Raw genomic sequence first — 10,447 nt, 5'->3', positions numbered from 1 at the left:
AACCCCACCCACCCCAAGGGGTAATGACCCACTCCCACCCCGAGTGCTGTCAGTGGAGACTACTCAGTGAGCCTTGATGTCCAGCACTCTGACCCAGCAAGGGGACACCTCTTCCCCCTCCCTGGGGTAGTGTCAGGGAAGACGTGGCTGAGCATCAAGACTCTCACTGCTTGATGAACAGCAAGGTGATCCCTCCACCTGCTTTGGTATCAGTGGAGGAAACGTGAGGAGTAGTAAACAGGCAACTTGGTTCTCCCAGCCAGGATAGGGTCAGGGCGGACTAGTGGGTAGATCGCTCAGCATTAGCACCCTTCCTGGTAGTAAAACAAATTTCCCTCCTCTCAGGTGTCAAAGGAGGTCAAGTGGTGAGCCTAGACTTTTGTATCCACCTGGTACAAGGCAGTGCTCCCCTGTGCCTAACCAAAGCCGTGTCAAGGAGGCCCTCTAAAACACAAAATTTAAATAAGAGGGGAAGTCATATAACATGATACCTAATGCTTCCAGGTTTTGATCTAAGGTTACATATAAAAGTATTAGAAAGATTATAAATTGAAAGAGAAAAGAAAATTAGCATTCACTAATGCAGAGATGACACAAATTCTAGAATTATTCGACAGAGGTTTAAAAACAGCCATACAGAAATGCTTCAGTGAGGAATTACAAACATGCTTGGATCAAATGAAAATGAGAAAGTCTCGATAGAAAACCTAGAAATACAAAGAAGAAGAAAATGGATATTTTTGAACTGAAAAATATAATAACTGAAATTTAAAAACTCAATGAATGGACTCAACAGCAAATGAAGAAGGCAGATGAGTCTATTGACCCTAAAGACAGCTAGATAACTAGATATTACCCAAGCTGAAAAATAGAGATAAAATAGACTGTCTGTGGAGGTTGAGGTGGGGAGTCCAGAGCCTCAGGAAAATGTGCAACTATAGTAAAAAAAAAATCTAACTTTTGTGTCACTGAAGTCCCAGAAGAGAAACAATAGTTGACACTATTAGACTTTAATGAGTTATAAATGTGGTAATATCTAAAGCAGCTACTAAAAAATTACAAAACTATGTACTCAAAAACAGTACAGATAAACCAAAACGGAATTCTAAAAAGGTTCAAGTGATCCACAGGAAGGCAGGAAAAAAGCAAACGGAACAAACAGAAAACAGAACATAAAACAACAGACTTAAGCTTTTCTATATCAACAAATACATTAGATGTAAATGCTCTAAATACACAAACTAAAAGACAGAGGTTGGCGACTGAATAAAAATATAGTCCAACTCTTTATAGGAAATCCACAAAAATAAAAATATACAGAAGTGAAAACAAAACAACATTAATGGTTGTGAATGAGTGATGGGGTTGATATGACTACAAAGAGGAAGCAGGTTGGTGGTGATGGAATAGTTCTGTATCTTGATTGTGGTTACATGAATATCATGAGTACTATGAAAAAATGACATAGAATCATACATTTATGTTGTGCCATGGTGAATTTCCTGGTGATATAGTGGTATAATTACATAAGATGTAATCATTGGGAAACCTGGATGAAGGGTATATGAGACCTCTCTGTACTATTTTGAAACTTCCTGTGAATCTGTATGTGGAAATTTCATATATGAGCTTTCTTTTTTTATCTGAGAAACAGAATGACTGAATGAATGAATGGTGGATGTGTGAATGTATATGGATGGATGGATGGATGGATGAATGGATGGATGGATAGATGGACTGATGAGAGAAGCATTTAGTTCTTAATTTGCTGGTTTTTAAAATTGCAGGTTCGGAACATTCAGTTTTCATTTGATATCTGTTCTACTTGGATTTCACAGCAGCTACAGTTATCAAAACATTTGGTGGAGAACTACTCACAAATACAAAGAGGACCATATCAGCCTCTGGCTAAATGCTCTAAGGGAACTTGCAGAATGAGATGCACAAAAAGCATATAAAACACATTTGAAATTAGCACAAATATAACAAACAGATAGGGTGAAAACCAACCTATCTGATCACTGGCTTATCTATACATGAAGATTTACCAAAGAGATTGAGATACTGATGACATCTAAAACACACTCACATTGAAGGAATGTTTTCAAAATGTAGCTCTAAGGTAAGCCTTCTTATTTTCTTCTTTTTTCTTCACGGATTCTCTGAAGGCCAGATTAGATTATCGTTTTTGCCATCTACACAAACTTGGCCACGTGTGAGAACAGCAGCCTTAGCTCAAATTTCTCACCTTAGGAAAGGTAGTAAACTTTTCCCTGAGAAGCACCGTGTTCCCTTCAATCTTGCCACTCTGGATTTGATACATAACCTCTCTCAAGGTGCCAGCCACGTGGCCAGTCCCCTTAGTCCACACATATGTGTCCCCAGTTAACAAGAGAGTATATTCTCTCTGTCCCCAGTACCACCTCCCCAATGCTTCAAGGAAAAGAGGCAAGTTCAAGGTCATGTGTTCACACACCATATGGAAGCCCCCACATTTTTTCCAAGTAAGACTCAAATTCTGTTTCTAATTGGTGATTTTTTAAAAAAATACAATGCGTTCTTCAATATGATCAATCACATCAGTGCTCAGGGCTGGAGTCATAGATAATGCACAGTATGGAAAGGAGAAGCAAAGGAAGACAAAGCAATTAGTATTGCTAACCACGGCTGTAATGATTATTATTGACAAGAAGGAACGACCGCAGTGATGCCTGCAACTTCCACGAAAGTTAACCCTACCCAGACTAACCAGTGCAAACTTTAAAAAATTATTGTTGTTTATCAAGGACATGTCATACTTGGGAATATATCTGTGCCATGGAAAGAGATATGGCATCTTTAAATTACGGGTAACGTAGATAAAGGGCTGGAGCTCTGCCAAGGTAAAAGTTGTAAAACTGGATTGATTTTTGCTACAGCTTGCTAAGGGCTCCCCAGAGCCGGGATGCAATGTTCAAATACAATAATTGATAGCCTGAAAAAATATTTCTGATAAGTGTGCAGAGGTAACGCGGAGCCCTGCCTGAGATGAAGTGAGCCTTTGTGCTTCAGCAAACCCTTCGACTAAAGTGACCCAGATCCCGGCGCTGCCGTTGCCTTCTCTGATTAGAGCCACCCGGCTTCCTGCTCCCTTCTTCTTCCCTCCCCACTTCCACCCCTCCTGGCTTCCACCTCCTCCTGCCTGCACTGCTGCTTCCTCCAGCTGCAGAGAAAATGGTCTTGGCCTTCAAATAGGGGCATTTGTTAAATGCTGTTGTGGAGAAGTAATTATCCAACCATCAGACCTGTATGTGTGGGGGGAAATCGCATTCGTTAATATCACCTTGGCAATCCCAGGGGGCAGAGGGGTTCACGTTAATCTGACCCCTTTTCAGTCTTGCCTTGGTGAGCTGACCACCCCAAGCTGTGAGTGTGTATGTCTAAATTGCCTGGGATTCAATTGAACACATTAAAATTTAAAAAGGATTTAACTGAAAATTTTCAATAGCTTCTGAGAAGGGGGATAATTTATTAGCTCGGAGTAAATTAAAATCTCAAGCAGGGGTAAAGACTCCGAAGATTGCTTTAATACATTTTATATGCTTTCAAAAGAAATGTTCTTTTAAATGGTCCAAAAATCAGCTAATTTTGTCCTATTTAGCAAATTACCTCCTAAGGCCACAATGTTGAAAAACTTAACAATTATTTTTTTTAAAGCAAAAAATAGAGGGGGAGTGAAAAAAATCATACACCTTCCATAGGAAACAACCAAAACCTAAATTGCTGTGTCTTTTATACGCCACAGTTAGGATTTTTTTTTTTTTTACCTTTCTTAATTCAAAAGTCAGTGAAACATTTGTGTTACCTTCTGCCAGGCCACATGGGGACCTTTTTTCCACATGGTGATTGCAGGCGGGAGGAGGGTGGAAGGTTAATGGAGGGGCATTGGAAGGCTAAGTCTCATGCGCCATGGTGATAATTTATACCTTTATTTCAGGCCACATTCACCTGTGGAGCAGCAAGGCCATGGAGGTGAGTCGAACTTGTTGCCCTGTTCAGCCCAGAGGCTGTCCCTATCCTGACAAGAGATTTCTTGCTTTGAATTATCTGTGTAATAAAAGAGTCCTTCCTAGCTTCAACTGACATTCTGAGGCTGAGAGAGGAAGATTCATTTTCTTCCCCATCTAATTCTTTCTTTCACTTTTTTTCTGATGATGAAAAATATTTTTTTTGGTTTGCATTTTGGATGATTTTCTTAACATGCTGCAGACAGCTCCTGGCTTGTGGTCCACTCGGGGCTGTCTCTCCTCGGACTGGAATGTCTAGGCAGTGGAAGAGACTTCCCTTTTCCAAGGAGTGACTCGATTTTGGAATTCAGGATGGAGCATACTGGCAACCTTTTGGGGGCACTTTAGATATGAATCAGTTGGAAGGCATAGCTATGATCCTTTTAGAGTCCTTAGTGCCAAACTGTATCCCGTGATTCATGTGTGTATGCATCTGATTAAAGACAAGACAGGTGATAAAGAGAAAATAAAAGAAAATGAAGAAATAAAAGAAATGTGAACTAGTCTGCCTGAGAAGCTTGTTCCTGTTCTTTCTAATCAAAAAATAATTCTTTAAGTGCCACACCTCTATTCTGGGTACCCGTGAGACACAGCTCTGGAGAGCAGGCAATAAAAATAGGGTGTCTCCTACACAGTTGGGACTTCCAGTTTCTTATTGCCCAGTCTAAAAAGTATCTGTTACTATCCAGGGCTCATCAAAAAGATAAAAGGTAACCCAAACCTAAGGATTTTGGACTATTTGTGAGGCCTGAAAGTATCACTCAATGGAAACAAGTAGAAATGATTTTTATGGTTGGTTGACTCATCACAAATTTGCATGTGGGACAAAAGAGTTGTAAGATATGAGATATATGAGGGAAGAAAAAATTAGAAGCATTTCAAGCTTAACAAACTCTTCTTAATGTTTTTGGCAACCCAGAAGGTGAGAAGCCTTGTTTGTGAAAATTATCCAATTCTCCTTAAATGTCAGGAATTTACTTAGAAAGAATGGTGACCAACCTCAGTTCTCTTCATCATCATTTCTTTATTTTCTAGTTCATTAATATCTGTTATCTTTTTATTTTGTTCCTTCTATTTCTTTGGACTTCTTTTCTAGGTTTTTCTAATTTATTAAGTTGAACATTTAGCTCATTAATTTTTTATTGTAATTACTGGTTTATTTGGATATTTTATACTATGTTATTTTACATTTTCAACTTTCAATGACTTTGCTTACTTTTTCTTTTTTTGATTTTATTAGTTTGACAGCATTTCTTTATTTGTATCCTTTCACTCCCTTCTTGGAATGGAACATGATTTAAGCATTTTATTTTGATTTTTCTAAAAGTTGCACTATAGCTAGATTTAGCTAAGGAAGTATGTAGTCTTCTGGCCCCTTACCCGCATGGTCCTCCTCTAAGCCATAGCAATGTGGCTCAGATGTTTTTGTAAAATTTAAAAAATTTAAAATAGTTTTTTATTCTTTTCTTAAGAGAAAATAATGTAAGTTCCACAGATTATATAAGCTTCAGGTCCCAGAAAACCTGATTCTGCAATACCCTTATTAGTAGTAGTAGTAGTATTTTTGAGATGGAGTCTCACTCTGTTGCCCGGGTTAGAGTGCAGTGGCTCGATCTTGGCTCACTGCAACCTCCACCTCCTGAGTTCAACTGATTCTCCTGCCTCAGCCTCCTGAGTAGCTGGAATTACAGGCACCTGCCACCACGCCCAGCTAATTTTTTTTTGTACTTTTAGTAGAGATGGGGTTTTGCCGTGTTGGCCAGGCTGGTCTTGAATTCCTGATCTCAGATGATCCACCTGCCTTGGCCCCTCAAAGTTCTGGGACTGGGATTACAGTCATGAGGCACCACACCTGGCCAACACCCTTATACTTTAATAAGCACTTTTGATGTGACAGAGTTTAAGCTTATCAACATTTCTATTCTCTCTAAGAGGAACTAAATCCTTTAGCATATATTGGCCCCTCTTCCTTTTTCTATGCTATTGTTGACTGGGGTTTTGAATCCTTGTTTTTAAGTTTTCCAAGTTTAGGTACACTTCTAATTTTTATTAAAAAGTCAGTTTAGATTCATTTACACTTATAAATTTTCAAAATCATCAGTCTCTTGTAATTCACTTTTCATTCTTCTGTAGTTTCCTTCCTTTCCTTCCTTCCTTCCTTCCTTCCCTCCCTCCCTCCCTCCCTCCCTCCCTCCCTCCCTTCCTTCCTTCCTTCCTTCCTTTTGAGATGGAGTTTTGCTCTTGTTGCCCAGGCTGGAGTGCAGTGGCACCATCCAGGGTCACTGCAACCTCTGCCTCCCTGGCCCAAGTGATTCTCCTGCCTCAGCCTTCTGAGTGGCTGGGATTATAGGTACACAACACCACACCCAGCTAATTTTTTCTATTTTTGGTAGAGATGGGGTTTCACCATGTTGGCTAGGCTGGTCTGGAACTCCTGACCTCAGGTGACTCACCCACCTCAGCCTCCCAAAGTGCTGGGATTACAGGCATGAGCCACCACGCCTGGCCTATTCAGTTTCTGTTAAATGTGTTCTTTAGTATTTCTTGAATAACAGTCTATGAATGCTCTACTCTCTAAATCCATCTTTATTTTACTTTTACTTGTAAATAACAGTTTAACTGCCTATAGGTTGACAAATTCTTCTACATTTTCCTGGACTTTATGATAGATGAAGCGATGCCTGCAGTCAGCAGCATGTGCTTCCTTTGTGGCTAATCTCTATGTTTTTTCTAATTATCTTTAAGACATTTCCTTTATTTTTATGTTTTCTAATTTTATTTTGATGGGTCTAGATATAAACTTATTTTTACTTGCTTGGGAATTCGGGTGCTTTTCTAATCTGATTTTCTTCATGATCCTCTTTAGTTCTACAAAATAATCAATTATTTTTTCTTCAAATATTATCTTTTTACTTGGTGGATTTCTTATTAGATGAATATGGGGCATTATTTCTGTTGCTTAACTCTTTTGACACTTTACATTTTTTATTTATTTGTGCTGCATTTTGAGGGATTTTTTCTCAGAATTGTTTTCCAGTTTATTGAGTCTTTTGTCAGCTTTATCTAATCTGCTGTTTAACCTATCCAATGTTTTTAAATATATTAATGACCACGATTTTAGTTTCTAGATGTTTTTAAAGTCTGTTATGAAAAATGCCAGCTTTTTGCACATTTCTTGTTCTTTAGTCATGATTTGAATCCGGTGGGTTCTTTTTGGTGGGAGGAGACATATGCTACCACCCTAGTTGCATAGCTATCCCGACAAAGCAGTTTTACTTTTCTTTTTTATTTTATTTTAGATTTCTTGGCGTTCCATATTTCAGATAAAATCCTGTTTAAGGCTCCCCTACACCTGGATAATAAAATAAATTTGGTCTTCCCATGTACTCATAGCACAGTTGGTGTTTTGATTTCTTGCAAGAGACTTTTTTCTCTTTTATAGCTGCCAGTAGGGAGAAAGTTACATTGCTGTCTCCCTAGGTTGGTGAGTGGAGTTAATTTCTCTTTTCATGACATGGATAGTCTTGGCTTTATAAAAATAGCTATTCCAGGGCCAGGTGTGGTCGTGCATGCCTGTAACCCAAGCACTTTTGGAGGCCAAGGTGGGTGGATCACCTGAGGTCAGGCATTCGAGACCAGCCTGATCAACATGGTGAAACCCCCATCTCTCCTAAATACAAAAAATTAGCTGGGTATGGTGGTGCATGTCTGTAATGCCAGCTACTTGGGAGGCTGAGGCAAGAGAGTTGCTTGAACCTGGGAGGCAGAGGTTGCAGTGAGCTGAGATCGCGCCATTCCACTCCAGCCTGGGCATTAAGAGCGAAACTCTGTCCAAAACAAACAAACAAATGAACAACCAACCAAACAAGCAACGCTATTCCAGCTCTACACCTACTTCAGGTGAGAGATTTCTTCACCTGTTCCACTATGGGTGTTGAAGTCACCACCCCAAGCCTTAGAGTCTGTATCAGGAAGGATACTCCTGTGAGCAGTGGTGGCATCTGCTCTATTTTTGCATGAGCTTTGAGATTCTAGTACCGGGAGGGTTCCTTTTGTCTTTTGAATTTGCTTGTGCATTGTTACCTGTTTTCAACATATTTATACTTTCATATCAAGAGGTGGACTTCTCTATGTTAGCTGGGTCTACTGTGCTGCTGAAGTCTCACATAGGTACTAAGAGCATTTACAGCTACTTGAAATTTGTTGTGTTACAAAGGGTTTATAGCTTCTAACGGGCTGGGAACAATGACTATATTCAGTGAGGAACTATTACATGATTGTTTTTCAAAGTCCTAATGGAAACCACTCAGACTGCACCCTCCCCTTCTTACTCTCCTGAAAGAAGAGAACGATTGACAGTGGCAAACAGCAGCCGCAACAAAACAACACTAAGAGCAGGCTCCTCGCTCAGGAGAGATTGCTGTGCCTCCTTGTGGTTTCCGGTGCTCCACACTGTCAGAGAACCTTCTCTGGGACTGAACTATAGAAATTATCCCTAGAAGAACAGTCTTACGTCACATAACTGGAAACAAGAGAGTGACATAGATGTTGGTTTTTATTAATAAAACAGACCTTGTGTACTTGTACACATTTAGCAAGCATTTTAAGTGTGCCAGCTGCTGTCCTCAGCACTCCATTGCAATATCTAATTTCATCTTGACCAAATCCTCTAACACAGACACTGTCGTTAACTCTATGTGAGTAAACATTTCAGCTGATGAGGAGACTCAATCAGAAGGTCGGTAACTTGTTGAGGAAGTCTTAACGGTAGGATTCAGAACAGTACACCTTGAGTCAGTCCATGCTGTAAATTTAGAAATGATAATGATTAATTAATTAGCAATGATAATAGCAAATAACATTTATTAAGTGGATATTATATTCCAAGCAATTTTCTAAACACCTTTTGCAAAATTAACCAATTTACATCATTACAAAAATCCCATGAGCCTGTTATTATTTTTGTCCCTAATTTATAGGTGAACATAAACAGAGGTACAGGCTAAAAGTTACATTTTTCTAAAAGTTGCACTATAGCTAGATTTAGTTAAGGAAGTACATAGCCTTCTGGCTATACACTAGTAAATTTACACAGCTAGTAAATGGTAGATTTTGGGTTTGAACACGGATAGTCAAATTGTAAAGCTCACGCTTAGAAATTATCCTCAGTGATAAGAAAGGATGAAAGATTAGTTAGCTGTGTGCTCTAATGGTCCAGTTAGGAAAAAACCAGGGTTACAGCTGAAATCTTGGTAATAAGAAAGGGAGAGGTACAGATATGAGAGCCATGAAAGAGTTGAAACAAAACCTCTCAACTTCCTGTAGGTTTGGGAGATCAAGAGCCTGAGGGTCAGGGAGGACCTAAGGGTAATTTCCTGACCCCTGGCTTGTGTCAGATCATAGTGCTTTAACCCAAAATAAGGGTAAGTAAGGAAGTTTTGGATGCAAACGTGCTTCGCTTTATAAAAGAAATATGAAGATGAAAAATTCTGTTGAATTCAACTATTATTTTGATAACACTTAATCAAAGATTCACCTATTAAATAATTCAAGAGCTTCCGTAGTTGTTTTTTGTGAAGTGAATTTTCTGCAGCCTGAATGCTAGTGTGCACCCCTCTATATGTAAGTAAATATTCATGTTTCATTTGCCTGAGTGAAGGGCACCTCACCACTGTTTTGTCAAATGTCATCTCACTTAGTTACCTATTTTCTAGCTGTGTAAAATTAAGTGATAATTTAACAAGTTATTCACAAAATCCACTCCGTTGAGACCATGTGTGCATTGAGAATTATGCTTGCTGTCCCTTTTAAATGAAGGTGTGTTCCCTCATCAACAGCCAGGAGCTCACACAGCGGTTGATTTCCCAGAGTCGTGATAGATTTGTGGTGATCCAGCCAAACTCTTGCACATGGCTCCTCCCCCTGACTATAGATACACATCTTCAAGACAGGTGGCCTGTGTTGGGAGTAGTCTGGGGACATGAATGAGACAAAAGCTAAGTAGCCCACATGGGCACTGAACCCCTAACCTTCGCCTCATTAGCACAGTGCTCTGACCATCTGAGCTTACCCGCCACAGACTAATGATGTGTGCATGGAGGCATAGCCACATCAATCACATTTTCCAAAGCAAAACTCACTATCCTGAAAGTAACCGGAAGAACCACCCATATAGATCTGCTCACCAAGGGAACGCAAAGCTATCCTAATGGATGGCCGACGTGCTGCTTTTCTACAATCCATTCATTCATCATTCTAGATTCTAAAAGGATTTCAAGATGCCTAGGAATTCACCTTAGTTAATTCACACTTTCACGAATGTACTTCTTCCTTGTCAGGTACTCTAGCTAGCATAGATACAACCTGTGATTCTGATACGTCAGGAAGTAAAACCTTGAAAT

The 10,447-nt window shown here is 39.5% G+C and overlaps 1 long non-coding RNA gene and 1 other non-coding gene across 2 annotated transcripts in view; both read right to left on the bottom strand.

Annotated features, from left to right (window-relative positions):
* Positions 1-8,347: 8,347 nt before the first annotated feature.
* LOC135272806 (small nucleolar RNA U3) lies at positions 8,348-8,557 on the bottom strand. Its single transcript, XR_010340767.1, has one exon. It is a non-coding gene; the product is annotated as a small nucleolar RNA U3 (small nucleolar RNA).
* A 26-nt stretch (positions 8,558-8,583) lies between these two features.
* Positions 8,584-10,447, bottom strand: part of LOC105730358 (uncharacterized) — a 104,756-nt gene continuing 102,892 nt past the window's right edge. The window contains exon 4 of the long non-coding RNA XR_001110466.1: positions 8,584-8,850. This is a non-coding gene — a long non-coding RNA (uncharacterized LOC105730358). The remainder of the gene's footprint in view (positions 8,851-10,447) is intronic.

Source organism: Aotus nancymaae, unplaced genomic scaffold, assembly GCF_030222135.1.
Source record: "Aotus nancymaae isolate 86718 unplaced genomic scaffold, 86718_ANA_hifiasm-v0.15.2.pri h1tg000131l, whole genome shotgun sequence".
Classification (NCBI taxonomy): Eukaryota; Metazoa; Chordata; class Mammalia; order Primates; family Aotidae; genus Aotus; species Aotus nancymaae.
Note: the sequence above shows the minus strand (reverse complement) of the source record. Positions and strands in the feature narration are given on the sequence as shown.